Raw genomic sequence first — 17,672 nt, 5'->3', positions numbered from 1 at the left:
TAGAAGTTTTAGCCACAGCAATCAGGGAAGAAAAAGAAAAAAAGGGAATCCAAATCAGGAAAGAAGTAAAGCTGTCACTGTTTGCAGATCCTAAAGATGCTACCAGAAAACACCTAGAGCTAAAAAATCAATCTGGTAAAGTAACAGGATACTAAATTAATGCACAGAAATCTCTTACATTCCTATACACTAATGATGAAAAATCTGAAAGAAAGATTAAGGAAACACTCCCATTTACCATTACAACAAAAAGAATAAAATACCTAGGAATAACCCTACCTGAGGAGACAAAAGACCTGTATGCAGAAAACTATAAGACACTGATGAAAGAAAGTAAAGACAATACAAACAGATGGAGAGATATACCATGTTCCTGGACTGGAAGAATCAACATTGTGAAAATGACTATACTACCCAAATCAATCTACAGATTCAATGCAATCCCTGTCAAACTACCAATGGCATTTTTCCCAGAACAAGAACAACAAATTTCACAATTTGTATGGAAACACAAAGGACCCTGAATAGCCAAAGCAATCTTCAGAAAGAAAAACAGAGCTGGAGGAATCAGGCTCCCTTGCTTCAGAGTACACGACAAAGCTACAGTAATCAAGGCAGTATGGTACTGGCACAAAAACAGAAACATAGATCAATAGAACAGGTTAGAAACCCCAGAGATAAACTGATGCACACATGGTCACCTTATCTTTGATAAAGGAGGCAAGAATATACAATGGAAAAAAGACGGCCTCTTCAATAAGTGGTGCTGGGCAAACTGGACAGCTACATGTAAAAGAATGAAATTAGAATACTCCCTAACAGCATACACAAAAATAAACTCAAAATGGATTAAAGACCTAAATATAAGGCCAGACACTATAAAACTCTTAGAGGAAAACACAGGCAGAACACTCTATGACATAAATCACAGCAAGATCCTTTTTGACCCACCTCCTAGAGAAATGGAAGTAAAAACAAAAATAGACAAATGGGACCTAATGAAACTTAAAAGCTTTTGCACATCAAAGGAAACCATAAACACGACGAGAAGACAACCCTCAGAATGGGAGAAAATATTTGCAAATGAAACAACTGACAAAGGATTAATATCCAAAATATACAAGCAGCTCATGCAGCTCAATAACAAAAAACCAAACACACAATCCAAAAATGGGCAGACGACCTAAATAGGCATTTCTCTGTAGAAGATATACTGATTGCCAACAAACACATGAAAGGATGTTCAACATCACTAATCATTAGAGAAATGCAAATCAAAACTACAATGAGGTATCACCTCACAGAATGGCCATCATCAAAAAATCTACAAACAGTAAATGCTGGAGAGTGTGTGGAGAAAAGGGAACCCTGCTACATTGTTGGTGGAAATGTTAATTGATACAGCCACTATGGAGAACAGTATGGAGGGTCCTCCAAAATCTAAAACCTGCCATACGACCCAGCAATCCCACTACTGGGCATATACCCTGAGAAAACCATAACTCAGAAAGAGTCATGTACCACAATGTTCAGTGCCGCACTGTTTACAATAGCCAGGACATGGAAGCCACCTAAGTGTCCATCGACAGATGAATGCATAAAGAAGATGTGGCACATATATACAATGGAATATTACTCAGTCTTAAAAAGAAACAAAATTGAGTTATTTGTTGTGAGGTGGATTGACCTAGAATCTGTCATAGAGAATGAAGTACGTCAGAAAGAGAAAAACAAATACCATATGCTAACACATATATTTGGAATCTAAAAACAAAATGGTTCTGAAGAACCTAGCGGCAGGACAGGAATAAAGACGCAGACGTATAGAATGGACTTAAGGACATGGGGAGGTGGAAGCGTAAGCTGGGATGAAGTGAGAGAGTGGCATGGACATATATACACTACCAAATGTAAATCAGATAGCTAGTGGGAAGCAGCCACATAGCACAGGGAGATCAGCTCGGTGCTTTGTGACCACCTAGAGGGGTGGACTAGGGAGGGTGAGAGGGAGACACAAGAGGGAGCGGATATGGGGATATAAGTATACTTATAGCTGATTCACTTTGTTATACAGCAGAAAGTAACACAGCAATGTAAAGCAATTATACTCCAGTAAAGATGTTAACAAAAATTTACATTCAATGAAATGTACCCATATGAAGAGAACAGTTCACTGAATATTTACAAATGCATATACTCATGTAATCTCCATCCCACTGATTTTTATAAATGAATCTTATTGGCGCAATTATTTGCCATAGGTGTACTTTTTGATTGCATTATTTCTATCTGTGAGTCCTATTGGAATAAAAGAATGGTAATTTCTGAACTTTACTGAAATTTATTTTAATGTGGTGGTTTAATTTTTTTTAGTTTGCGCAAAGGTACCTGTGACTTAAGTTTAAATTAGGAAGCTCTATGAAAGACTTTTGGAAATGTTCCTCTGTTACTTATTGTTCATTATAAAATAAAGCTATTTGAAGGAAAAGAAAAATTAGTGGCATACTGATAATAGCTATTATCTATAGAGTGTTTACTGCACCATGACTTTTCATAAATAATGTCATTAACTTCTCACAGCAACACTAAATGATATAGTTACTATTTTATAGGTGATGAAAAATATTGAATCTCTGGTGATAGAGAGTGACAGTGCTGGAATTGGAACAGCACTGACACAATCTCAAATCCATCCAAACATTTTGTCTAACTGGTAGCCTTGTGTTCATTGAAGAAGTCTGTCTATTGAAGAAGTAAATTGCCCTAAGAAGAGAATAGATATAATCCTCAAATGAAGATCTCGATGATAGCATCCCTGCCCAGCAGCCTGCAAAGTGCCATGCTCAAGTGAACAGCTGCATCCTCCAAATATTACTGCTTCAATACTTCATTGTTAGGGGCAAGTCAGTATTATGTTTGCCTGTATTACCTTAATCTCTGCTCTAGGCTTATGCACTCTTTATTTGGACTTATTGTCTTATTTGGTTAATTTTGTCATTTTGTTTAGTAAATTTTGTTCAGGCGCCTAGTGGCCCTGAAACACACGGTGCAAAAAATAAACATTATTAAAATGATGGTTATTAATATAAACATTGCCAAGAGATAATTTGTAAGGGTGGGAGAAAAACAAACTATTGAAAGCATGGTTGCCAAAGCAAAGCATCTCTACTACTTGCTCTTTCTTTTAAGTACTGCCTCTCTGTTCTTTAAGTGAACAAGTAAGAAGAGACTTATAAGGTAGTTCTGGGAAAGAAGATTCAACATTAAGTGATACAAATGGCCAAAGACACAAATACAAATACATAACCCAGGAGAAGCCTGTTTATATGCTTAGATGTGGGTTTATGAAGTAATGTATTCATATTCCATGGTTATTTCAACAAACACATTTTAGCTCTACTGCCTTGAAGACAGTAGAAGGGTTTAATTGCTGAACACCCCACTTTTGAAATGTTCACTTTCCCAAAATATGTTCTGGACCAAAGAGATTACCAATAAAGATAATAAGATAAAGTCAGGACACATAAAAGGCAAAAGGTTTAGACATTTCTTGGTTAGTGAGAAAAGAACATGAAGTAGCCTTAAAAAGCTTAAAGGAAGATAGGGGAGAATGTCTTCCCAATCTTTATTGGCTCCATTCCTTCCCCAGAAGCAGAACTGAGGACAAAAAAGAAAGAGAATCTCTCGTTTTTCTATACTCTTTGTTGCTTATTCTTTCTCATGGTGAATGGAGGGTGAGTAGATAGAGTTTGGTAAAAGAGGGAGAGTACGATAAAGGAAGCAACAGAATGGTTTTGGAAAGGTTTGCCATCTTTAAAATTCAGTGGAGAAATTCTTTAATTTCTCTCCCAGGAGAGAATACAAGACTTTCTGCTGTTGCCATCTTAAACTGTACCCAGAGAGTGTTCCCAACCTTTGAGAGATGTTTCTCCGTCCTTGGCCAGGTCTCTGTTACCCACCTAGATAATCGCAAAGGCTGAGGTCAAAACTAACTTTGGCTAAATATCAAAATCCCTAGTGGAGTTTAGCAAACCTATGTATCCCCAATCTCACCCCAAAGTGAGGTTGACAAGACTGTAGGTTTACAAAACTCCAAAATGATTATGATACCCAGCCAGGATTGAACACCAATGAAATGATGGCGTAAAGCAATGCCACTAAATTCTTATGTTCATACTAATTATGTGGGTATCTTGTTAAAATGCAGATTATGATGCAGTAGGCCTAGAGCAGAGTTTGAAATTCTTCATTTTTAGCGGATTACAAGGTGATGACAATGCTACTAATTCCTGGACCGCAGGTTACATGGCAAGGGTTTAAAGAATCCATTTTAGAGTCAAGACTATATGAATACGAACGTTGTATTAAAAGAAAAAGTTATACTTCTCCCCCTGTAATACTGGCCCATTGGTCCTGACTAACAACAATTAAAAAGGATCATCTGACTAGGGGAAACTAGAAGATTTTGTTGGATGCATAGTAATGCCCATGCTTTGAATGTAACATATAGTGTTGTATTAGGAGAGAGATGGCTGACTTTATAAAGACTTCGTTTACTTCAAAATTAAAATCCGTTTCCCAGCACAGCACCATAACTATCCAGATTCATTTTACAGGGTAGGTTCAGGGAGGCTAAGACAGCTTTATTTGGAGAGATGTCTTGCTCCTGGAATCTTTATCGTCTGTCCCAAAAGGACTTACTTCTGCCTGAGTAATCACGGTTTACTTCAACATCCAGGGTTTCTGCACAAAGGCTGAATCTCCTTATCTATAAAATAAAAATATACTGATGCCATTTGAAGGCTAAATCAAATCATTAATGTAAAGCCCTTTACTTCAGTGTCTAGCAATAGCAAGAGTTCAATAAATGGCTATGATAACAGCGTTCCTTCCACTTAACACTCCTTGCCAATTTAGGCAGAAGATGACTGGTGAGTGTGCGAAAGGAACTGGGTCAAGTTTACAGGAAAACAGTTTCTTTCTCTGGTTCAGGTGGATAAATGGAGCTCACTCTATTCCACCTCTCTTCCCAGTTCTCAGGAAGCTGTCTCCATGGTCTAAGCTTGGAAGAGCTCCCCGGACTTCTCTGATAGAAGAACTCAGAGAAGAAGCAGAGAAATTTCTGTCCAGTGAGCGTGGATAATTGCTGAAAGTCTACTTCCTGTGCTTGAGAGATATTTCTAGAAATAATCCAGAAAACTTCTTTTGGGGGGAGGTTGCGGAGGGTGGACTCTGAGTTTATAATACAACCTGAAAGTGCAGGACTTTTTATTTGCCGGTTCAGACTTGAGCTAAGACTCACACAATCTACAAAGCACTCAGTTCTTCCTGAGTTCATTCAAAGCCATAGATGCCCAAATGCACAGACTATTCTGCTTTGTGTGGTGGTTAAATTGCTCTTGTTCAAATGGAATCCTGTTTTACTACCTTTTTCAGTATTCATCCAAATTCTTTACTTGTGTTCAAAAGGCCAGGATTAATTTGATCTCCATGCTGTCCATATTGCCTCCTAGTTTTTCCATTTAAGTGCATTGACTCATCTTTGCCGAAGGGGAGATTAATGTAAAAGTAATAATGAAACATTTGACTGATATTAGGTGCTTGTCATTCTTCATTAGGTGCCCCTGAGTCACCTTCTTATAGCCCTGCAAACAGAATAAAATGGGATCTGCCGTAGTCCGTGTAGCATATTAATAAGAAGAAATGTAAACAGGAGAAGGCTTTCATTTTGTTAGAACAAACAGAGCAATATGCACCTCTCCATCTCTCAGCTTTTTGTACTTTCTCCAGGGGCTCAGTCTAATTAGCTATTTCATATTAATCACTATTTGTGCAGTGGATTCTTCCTGTGGCAGCTTTCCATTTTCAGTTGCCTGGAAGACCAAAAGACTTTTATGTTTCCTTGGATAGTCTACAGGATCCAAAAGCAGAAAATAACAATATCCTGTGTGTGTATTACGATTTATTCTTTTCCAATTCATTACATCTTTCAGCTCCTTTGACCCTCAAGAAGTTGCTTGAGAAATGTTCAAGATGAGCTTTCATTTCTCTTGATGATGTGTTTGGATACTAATAGATAAACAGACTTCAATGGCTTATCAAAGGTTTAAATTGAACTACTGTGATCAACTGAGCTATAAGTAAGGGTATGTTATAAAAGTCCATACCAATTATAACTTTAAAATATTTATAGTATTTTTATTTTCAGGTAATATTTCCTTCCAATATTTTTGTAAAGCAATCAAATTACCCAAATTAATTTAGTAACACTATAGTATTCTCATTATTCAGAGAACTGTTTGGGGATAATGTACTTTTAGCCTATACTAAAAACAAGTGTATCAAAGGGATAATGTGTATTGGTTCTTCATGAACTTATACATGAACTTAATATTTTACAGAAATTAATTTTGTGTTTGAAATTGAAAATTTAGATTCCATCTCCTTTGATGCACATATGGATATGACATTCTCAGACATTCCTTTCACAGAGTTGCTAATCATTCTTTTAATAATGTTCCCATTTGTGTTGTATTTTCAGAAGAGCCATTCTCTTCCTTTAGAGTATCAGTTATCTTCTTTTGGCCTATACCCTTTGTTAGAGAGCCAATATATGTCAGTAAATATCACATGCAATATGGCAATCCAACCGCCCTGACCACAGGCGATTGGAACAGAGTGGGTCCTTGACTAGATCACCTTTCCCACGGTTTTGAAATAATATCTCCAATACTGAGTAAGTTGGTTTGGGGGAGACTGGTGCAGGAGCTGAGGCTCCCCTGAGGCACAGCTGGCTGTGCGTAAAGTATGAGTTGAGACAGGAGCAGAGAGGAGAGAAGACAGGAGAAGAGTAAGAAACAAGAAAGGACAAGCAAAGACAGAGACAATGGGTCAAGCAGGCAGTAATTCTGGCAAAAGGCATCCATGAATTTCCCCTGTTTACTTATAATGACCTTCCCTTTTGCTTGACTTCAACTACTTTACATTTCTTTTCACTGTAATATGATAACACTTTACTTAGACCTTTAGGCAGTATTTTTCTTCTTAGGATAATGCCTCCAACTTCTAAACGCATCAAAAATATATTAAGTTATTGCATAAATAACAAACTACCATCTTCTAGAGAAGGATGTTGATTGTTGAAGGAGAATTTTATGCTTTACAAATGAAAAGTAATAGATTAAAACATGGAATTGCATACAAAAAATGATTGAAACCCAGGTCTGTAAATGAAGAATCCAACCTTTCCTCCTGTATTGATTTTATGTAGATGAAGCCAAATAAATTGTGTCCTGAGAAAGAAACAGTGTATATAGAATTATAGTGTTTGGGGGTTGAAAAGACGTCTATTGAATTAAATATGATGCCCAATTTAATTCAGTAATTCCATTTTCACCAAGTAGGCTCATTCCACCAAGTAGACTCAGTAGGACCTGAAAGCTTGGCGTTTGATTTTTTTTTTTAAACTACAATACTTTTTAGAATAAAAAGAAAGTCTAAGGTTTTCGTTTGAGAAGTAGAATGGATCATGTTCTTTGGAGCAGACCAACCTGGGATCGAGTCTTGATGCCATCCCTTATTGCAGTGTTATCTTGGGGAATTTACTTAGCCTACCTCAGGCTGGATTTCCTCATCTATAAATTGGGCTAATGATAGTTCCTACTTCTTAGAATTGTTATAAAGAATGACAGAAAAAATGCACACTGTGGTCTAACAAATAATAAGTGACAATTAGTTTAGCTCTTTCTTTTTGGTGTTAGGGGAAAAGTGATTGGAGATCTTTTATATGTGATATACTTTTGATGTGAACATGAGTAGATTTTTAGTGAGCTTAGAATGTGAAGCATCATAATATCACCATACATATGGCATTCTCTGGCTTACAAAGCATTTTCATGATGTACTTATAGCATTTAGATCTCCTCACTCACTCATTCATAACTTCCACAAACATCCATTAGATGCCTGCCATGTGCCTGATTCTGTGCTATTCAGTAGGGACTCAGCTGTGCAGGTGATAGACATTGTCCCTTACAAGGGAGCTTACAAGCCCTCTGAGGCAGATTTGGGCAGTTTTACTTTTAATTTTTTTAAGATGCAAAAAATGAGGACTAGAGCATTTAAGTTACTTGTCCAATATTTACACAGTTGGAAAGAGTCAGGCCAACACATTGAACTTGCAGTCTGACTCCAGGGGTAGGAAAAAAGTTGTTCTCTTTAGGTCTGTGGAGGGTGCTCTGCTTCTAGAACTGAGGTGCCTTAGACAGAATTAGAACAAGTCATGTTTCTACTGAATATATTTTTACTGATTTAGTTTCATTTGCCTGAGGGCTGAAGCCAAGCTGGTGCTATGATTCATAAGCCTCATTTTCCCATATGTTTGACTTAGGATTTTCTCTTGACAACAGTTGATTAACCACTCTTGTGATTTTAGTTCACTGATGATAACTTGACCTGATTTCAACTGATTTCTGTTGTCTCTAGGAGCCCCAGAAAAAGGAGCAGAACTCCACTGGTAGACTCCAATGCAGCCAAGCATTCTCAGCTTCAACCAAATCAGCCATCTCCATGTGCCAAGCCTGGTATCAATGCTTTAGAGGTGAGAGTCCCCTAGTCCTTTAGTTAAATAACACATGGGTCCAGAATGGAGTGATGAGTTTCCAAATCCCATGCTGCTATAGGTCTGATGATAACAAAGCTCTGGCTTATGGTTTTATCATGCAAATGCAAGTGAGCTTTCTGGTGTTTATATAATTTCTCTACTTAATGCCCTCAGCAGTCCCCCATTGCAGATGGATAAAATCCAACTTCTTTAGAGTGGATCCGGACCTTTCATGACCTGGCCTTCACACCATTTTAAAGCCTCATCTTTCACAAATATTCCCCACATATCCTATGTTTCAACACAACCAAAATTCTCATGGCCCTGGATTCCCAGACATATCATAGTGTCCCACATTTCTGTACCTTAAGAAGTTTTATCTCTAAATATTGACTTGCTATTGTTATTATTCTAAAAACTAGTGTGTGCTATGGTTCCTTTTGAGGCATCACTCAACTAAAGAATGAGATCCAAAGCATTCAGTTAGGAAGAATGTCGAAAGATACTGAATGTCATAAGCTCTTCTTCTCCCTCATTCCATTTCATCCAATTGTCGTATCGCTGTTGTTTTGCTTTTTTTTTTTAAATGAAAACTAATATAATTCTGTTTATAAGAAAGACAGGTTGTTGTGAGAGGAAATCAATATGAAGTCAGATTCAGTGGGAAAATGGGAAGTTTACAAGGTTGAACTGATTGGCATCATGATGATGATGGAATTCTGCAAGACTGATGGGCCACCAGTATATATAAGTGAATGCCATAGTAGTGGGAGTTGTTAGATAGCTAAGCTAGGAGCTAAATTAGGATTGGGTTTTGAGGACACCCAGACAACTTCCCACCTCTAACCGAATTATATTCTTTGTACAACATATTTGAAGTGAGAAGAAATTTAGATCCTATAGTAAATATTCTTGGTAATTTTTCTAATAACAATAAACTACTTTCTATTAAAATAGTACAATTGCAGGACTCTCTGGTCAAGGACATCTCTAAATTCAATTTGCTGGAATCTATCTTTGGACAGGAAAAGTCCCTAGAAAAAAAATAGATGAGAGTTGATGATACTACACTGCAATGGGTGATCTTAAGGTAAGTCCTATAAACACAGATCTCGATAGCTACAGATATTCATCAAACATCCAGTAACTTACATATTTCAGTATTCATTGGCAATAACCTGGCCTATGAAAAGAAAAGATATTTTCTAAATCTGCCAAACATGTGCCCTTAAAATCTCTTTAAAATAATTATATTAACATTTAACATTATTCACATTGAAATGTTTAAACTGAAAAGTATTTTGATCAATAAGAATATTAGGAAGAAAAATCACAGTATAGTAAATTAGGTAATCTCTTTGGCTGCCTTAAGAGGGGATGATCTTGGCTACATTGGCACTTATTTTTTTCCCATCCTTCTTAAAATGACCATCCGCTCCTGTTTAAAGTCTACAGGACAGATATAAGTTTTTTGAAGTTTATTCTGTATTAAATAATCTTATTTCCAGGGTAACTCAATATTCAAGACAAAAGGAAAGACAACTTCATCAACAAATGCTGAGCAGGTATCAGCACAGAGTAATTTTTACCAAGTTTACAGAAGAAGGTAGAACTTAATAGTCTGTTCTAGAAGCAGATGGCCAAAATTTAAATCCTGCTCTGTGTATTACCAAGGGTGACCTTAAAACTTTTACCTAACTTCGCTGAGCCTCCATTTGTCCATCTGTAAAATAAGGGGATCATAATAGTACCTGCCTAATAAGGTTGTTTTGAGGATTAAGTGAAGATAATACACAGCATACAAAGGCTTGGAAGAGTGGCACATAATAATTACTTGTTAAATAACAGCTACTGTTATGACCCAGAACAAAACTGGAGTTGTTTTGTTTTTCAGAGAAACATAAATAAGTTTTGGAAGTGCGAAAGATCACAAATGAGATATATTATTTCTCAGAACCTGTGTTCAATCACCATTATGTTTTCCCTGCATTGTAACTACAGCCTTCTAACTGGTATTCCATTCTTACTCTCTCCAAACCATTCTACACAGATATCCATCCAGAGTGATTGTTTTATAACTTAGATCTGTTTAGATCTGATACTTTAGACCACTCCACCTTTCTCTCAGTCCTGTCATTACCTCACATTCAATGTTTTCTGACAGGAACATATTCTGCTCCACTCCCATCACTCCTCCCAGCCAATACCCAACCCACACAGGTACACAAATTCACCTAGAAAACCCTTACCCACTCTTTAGGCCAAACCTAGACTTAACAAGTTATCCAGAAATTCTTCTCTGATCCTCTCAAGTCTTGTCTATATGTACCTCATCTATGCTCCGTGACACCTTGGGCATCCTTGAATCAAGCTAGATCACTGTATCTAGAAAAAATCCAAAGACAGAGGCCAAAAAAATTGAGTATACTGTAAATAATCATTAAAATATTTTTTGAAATTGAAAGCTCAGTGGAATATTTTTAAAGGAATATGAATATACCATTACTATGATGCTTAATATCCGTGTTTTAAAATGACCTACCTGGGGCTGTTATTATGGAGTATAAAAGATTAGCAAAATATGGACATGAAATAAGATTCATCACCATGCAGCTCCAACCCATGTTCCTAGCGCCTTTTCCCACACATCCCTCTTAATCGTTGTGATCTAACCGCTTTGAATACTGTGTGATACTCTTGAGTTTACCTTCCATATGTGCATACAAAGCCTCTCAGCATTTATATAAGATGTTCCTTTTACCCAGAATGCACTCTCCACATTTCTCTGCCTGGTAAAGACCCACTCATCTACAGAGCAGCTCAAATGTCACCTTCCTAGCCATATCTGAGAACAAATCTGGCTCTTTCGCTAACTCTGCATGTAGCCAGAAGAGTTATTCAGGCTCCTGTTAAAATGAGTCCATACTGGTACTGCCCAATACAGTAGCCACTGACCAATAGCTGCATGTGGCTATATAAATTTAAATTAATTAACATTAAATAAAATTTAAACTTCAATGGCTCAGTCACATTTGCCACATTCCAAGTGTTCAATAATCACACATGCCTAGTGGCTAGCATATTGGGCAGTGAAGAAAATTTCCATCAAGTTCGATTAGAAAGTACTGATGTATACCTTATAAGTAGTGCAGTGTCACCTATAGGCATTCAATAAATAGTCTATGATTGAATGAATGTTGAATAAACTAGTATCTCTATTATAGTCTTTATATCTATCAGAATTCTGGCAAGAAACAGACTTCAACTCAGTTGTTTTAAGTGAAGAGAGTTTAAACAAAGGTCCACTTCTGAGGGATGCACTGTTAAGGGAACAAACAAGAAATATTGGGACACCCAGAGAATAGCAACAATGGAAGTCACTATCACCAAGAGAGCTGAAGGGAAGAAAGGAGTATTTTCAGTTTTTCAAATAAACCCAGGTTTGAAGGCTTCCTCCCTTCAGGGAAGGAAGAGGCGGTGTTGCCCAGAATCCAGTGAGAGTTGGCGCTGCGGAGGAGCAGTGGATGGAAGGAGTAATAAACACGAAAGCACACAGCCACTGTTAGAAGCTAAGTGTCAAAGCTGGGAGGAAGTGAGGGAGGAAACTGTCATGCCTCTGAGGGTCTTGCCCATAATGCCATTGGCTGAACTCAACTTGAAGGCAGCTGATAAGAGAGCAATTCTTTGGGGTCAGTCTCCCAGGGCACGGAGCAGAAAACATAAAGACAGAGAATGAATCTATGGGGTAGGAAAGTAAAGAATAACCACATTTTTCATTACATAGCTTAATTTATCTGTTAATATGTTTTTCTCACCCTCAAGACTGGGATCATGTTAACTTATGAACTGTGTCTGATTCACCTCCAGTGCGTAGCACAGTTCGCGATGAATAGAGTATTCAATAATGTTTATTGACTAAATGAAGCAATTTTTATCTTTCCTATATTAGGTAGATGTTTTCAGAAGTTAGGGTTACTGTCTGTGTAGATGGCTTGTCTTCATATTATGGTACATACACAGCCTTCAAACCTGGATTTACTTGACAAAATAAAAGTACTCCTTTCATATGTTTTAACAATTGAAGCCATACTTTCAGGTTTTGATGCAATTGTCAATATATCCTCTGACAGGCTTAGCAAATATGCCGTTTCCATTTTCCTTGGCATGTATCTTATCCTGATGGCACAAGATGCTGACAAGCCAGTCCCCAACAGAAAAGTGTGATCAAACACTCAGCAAAAGTACCACTTTCTTAAACAATAAGGCACCATCTGCTCTCAGATCTCCTGGCAAGATTTTTGAGAAAACGGATTGAAGCAAGAAGAAGGAGCACCACACCACAAAATGGCTTTAAAACAACATAACAGAGAACCTGGTAACAAATGAGGAAGGGGACGAGTAATGTTTCATATCGACAGAAATGTGTTCCATTTCAGCTTTATTTTCTGTTTGCCAGGATGTCACATACGAAGTGAAACTCTGCGTAATTACATTCTGTCATTATACTTAAGTGGCTTTTATATACTTCTAAAGGACTCAAGTTCTGCCTCCTAATGATTTTGGTTTATGTGATATTCCAGCATAATTCCCATTCCTATTCATGATTTAGAGACTGATACTAGGGGTAGGATTTCCAATCTTCTGTCATATTATATCTCCTCCTGATAACGGTAATAACAACACAATAATCAGTAGCATTTATGAAGTGTTTTCTGTGTGCTAAGCTGGTAAACATGGTAAATGCTTTAACTGCATTAGCTCATTATAGAAATGAGGAAACTGAGGCTCAGAGGTGTTAAGAAACTTGCTCAAGGTGTCAGAGTTAGTTGGCTAAACTAAAGTCCTTAACCATTTTACAGTTAACTTTTGACCTCTTGTGTATGCTAACTTTAATTGGAATCTTTGGAATAGTTGGAAGAAATCTCTTCCATATTTCTAAAATGTATACTTTTGATATTATCAGTTAGTTCTCCAACATGAACTTTTGCAGAATTATAGAATCTAAAATACTCTCTTTATAAAAATAAAAAAGCATGTCATCAAATATTTATATCTGTAGAAAGACTATGCTAGTATGCTTCAATAAAAGTGATAACCAGAGGCTTTGGTGGAGAATAACTATTGTAAACCAGTGGTCATCTCAATGTGTCAACACTTTTTAAATTAATTGTTCCTAGAAACTGGAATTGCTTTTTTCATAGATTAACTGGCTTTTTATTCAATGTAATATGGCATTCATAGAATATATACAGTCCTATGTGTTTAGTCTACATGTACTTGAAGAAAAAGAAACTCTTTTAGAACAAGTCAACATGTCTTGATGAGATAGGTATGTAATATCTGAGAATATGTCAGTATATGGTCAGAGTCCCATAAATGGTCCAGCAACTAGAAGGAAAAAGAGATCCCTTAAGATCCAAAGTAACTGGGTAAGGCTTCATAGAAGAGAGTCATCATAGCAACTGTTCATCTTTAGACACATTATTTAATATCTCTGAGCCTCAGTTTTCTGACCTACAATCATAATGGCCTACAACACGAAGTCATTAAGAGATTTAGACATGACAACTTAAGTTATAACTTAGCAAAGTCCCTGACATGCTAAGATGTGGAATTTGAGCTGTGTCTTAAAGACACAAAAAACTCCATACTCCAGGCTGACCTCTATATACTCATTCAACTATTATTTTAGAGACTTTGGACAACAGAATTTTTCCCCACAACTCTTCTTTCCTCCCTTCAACACTCTTCATCAAAATTTGATTTAGACCTTCTCAACCTTTAGGGACAATTTGTATGCTTATGAAATAATATTTTGTTATATCTATGGAATGCACCTATTTGGGGGGTGCCTATCAAATATGCTGGTTTTTTACACATTATTATTTTTCACACATTGGCCTTAATTTTATCATGTTTCCTGGTCTCTAAACCTAAAACCCCCTAAAGCTATTTCACTGGTCCCACAGCATTGTTCCATGCCACTCATTCAGTCATTCATCAAACACTAAGCACTGAACAAAATAAATCAAGTCCAAACTCTCATGGAGCTTGGATTCTACTTAAGGAAGACAGACAATAAACAAATGAACACATTAAATATAGGATATTTTATGTGATAATTAATGTTAAAGAGAAATGTAAATCATGGTAAGCGTATACAGTGTGGTCAAAGGCATTGTTTTGGAAAAAGTGGGAAGGAGGAAAGTTTCTTTGAACATTTACAAATCTAAACAAAGTGAGGGAGTCTTGAGGGGATCCAGGAAAAGAGGATTTCTGGCAGGGAGGGGATCCAGTGAAACTGCTCTGTGCCAGGAGTATCCTGAGAGGCATCTGGTGTGGATGGAGCAGGGTGTGAGATGGGAAGGTGGCGGGAAGTGAGATCAGAGAGATCCAAAGGGCATTAAGTGAGATGGGGAAGTGGGTTTGGGTGGAAGAGTTAAGGGGGTATGACTTGCACTTTAAAATAATTACTCTAGCCTCTGTAAGAAGGCTAAGCTACAGTGGTATTGGGTGGAAGCAAGGAGACCAGTGAAGAGAGTGTTGCAATAGTCCAGGTAAGAGGCGCCGTGAGGTCGTCCTAGAGTACTGGTGGCAGGAGTAATGGTTTCTGGCCAAATTCAAAGTATCTTTTGAAGGAGGTTTCATAGGATCGCTGATATATCAGTTGGGGTATGAGAGAAAGAAGGAGTCGGGGTGATTCCAGCATCTTTGGCCTGGCCAAACCTTACTCAGGAAGGAGGATATCCCTAAGATTATAAGCCCTTAAACTGCAATAAATTCCCAAGTCCCCTTCATCCATTTCTATCGTCCTTCTAGCCCAATACCTTAACTTTCCAAATTCTCACCATGAGAATGGGGACAATAGAAGCGAAAGGAGGTCCAATCAAATAAGCCATAAATGGACCCTTTACTGCAAACTATGTCAAGCCTCAGTAATACTAATAGCTGAATTGCAGGCATCAGATTGGAAAAGATAGGAATTCTCCACCTTTCTCACTAATAATGTTATGGGGGGCTCTGATTAGATGGTTAAAGTCTAAAGGCCTATTAGTTTAATAGGGTATTCTATTTATTTTCCTGGGCATGCATGGTGCAGCCCTATCCCAAAAAGAATGTTCTGTAGAGTTTAGGGTAAGAGTGACAAATTTGAAGTTTTTTATCTGATTTTCTGTTATTCTTTTTATCAGACTAGTCCATGTGAGTATTAAAGAATAACTCAATCCCCTAGAGTTACTCTGTATTATCTAAGAAAGTCCATATAGTATGGTATAAGTTAGACAGCCTGGATTCTGGAAAGAGAGCGCCTAGGTTCACAACCCCATCTGCCACTTACTGCAGTGGGTCATTGGCTAAGCTCCTGATCTACCTAAGCCTCACTTAGTACCTCTAAGTAATTTCAAAGCACTTAGCCTAGGTTCTGTCTTAATAAAAGTGCTGCATATATGTTAGATATTATGAATTTTTAATTTAATTTCTAACTACTAGGGAGAAACACACCAAAAAAGGCAATAGTCATATTAACTAAATTGTTTCTATCTTCTTTCACACTTTCAGCCCACATGAGCCTGCAGATGTGCCTAGGGGAAGCATTCCATAAACAAACAATTTGCATAAAATCATCTGTGCCTCTTCAAACTTGTGCAAATATTCAGTTTGGGCTCCATTCAAATTTCAAGCTCGAGTTCCTGCCAATTTTATGTTAGCAAAACAGGCTTGTTCATCTTAGTTAGAAGCCTCATAAAATGATCTGTCACGTAAGAGATTGCTCATGCTCACAGGGAGATACTGAAACGTCATCCCAAATCAAATATATACAAATTGGGTCCATTTTGCATTTAGAAATCTGAGTAAGCAAGGCAATTTTACTTTTGTCTTATCTCAGTGGTTGGTGGTAGAAGTAGCCACAATACTTAACCCAGTCACTGACCTGGCTCCTCAACATGGCAGACATTACAGCAGAATAAGAAACCCTCCACATAACTCAAGCTGCCTGGGATCCAGGCAACAACAGATGCTTTGCATTTCAGTTACTCTTGCATGCCGCCTCCTGAATTTTTCATCTCTATTCATTTTCTGACACACATTGAAATTCTGACTTGCACTGAAAGCCATCCTGATCTGCACAAGATTGCCTATTTTGTTGCCATTCACTGAAGTGATAATGATTCAATATACCTAACAGGCAAAAGCTCTCTCAGAGCATCTCCCTGCTCAGCACTGTTGCCGCAGTCAATTCCACTCTTCTTGTGTCCAAAGAGAAGAGTGTTACGGTTATTAGTAGTTCAGTGTTCCACTGGGACCTGAGAAATTAATAATAATAATAAAGATGAATGGGAATCTGATTTTACCACAATCAGATTTTTTAATTTCATGGGTTAACCAAGAGCATATGCCATCCCAGTGAAATTTACTTTGAAGATTTATTTTAGACTTTGATACTTTCTGTACCTTTTAAGTCTTTTGGAATTTTCTTAGCCTTTGTGATTAAAAGCACACACTTCTAAAAGACCCTGTGGTCAAGTTTACAATGAAAAGAGCCATGAAAGAGAAATAATGGAAGAAAGACTTTTAAAAGCAAAAGTGAGAAATCATGGCAGGTTAAAAACGATGAAACGTGTTTTCATCTTTGGGATTTTAATCACTATATTTTTTTCGTATTCTTGGCTGCAAGCATATTCTAAAATGGGTTATTGCATATAGATTGAGGCCTATAAAATATTAACTAGTAAAGTTAGAGTAGTTCCTATTGGCAGATTGCAACTTAATGAAAGTGAGACCACATCAGGGAAGTCTAAGGATTTTTATTGCATTGTATAGTGGAAAGTGCACAGGACTAGGATCCAAACCCCACAGGCTCTACGACCTTGGGCAAGTCTCTCGATGTCCATTCAGTCAGACAAAAAGCACTAAGCACCTCCTTTGTACTAAACACTGGGCTTGAAGAGTTGAATGCAAGGATGACTAGGACATAGAAGCTGCAGTCACAATTCACTGAAGAAAACTGACATGCACGAATAATGTTTGTGTGATGTAAAAAACCCTGTGAGTGGACACCTCTGAGCCGTTC

The sequence above is a fragment of the Delphinus delphis genome, chromosome 3, assembly GCF_949987515.2.
Source record: "Delphinus delphis chromosome 3, mDelDel1.2, whole genome shotgun sequence".
In the NCBI taxonomy this organism is placed as follows: domain Eukaryota; kingdom Metazoa; phylum Chordata; class Mammalia; order Artiodactyla; family Delphinidae; genus Delphinus; species Delphinus delphis.
Note: the sequence above shows the minus strand (reverse complement) of the source record.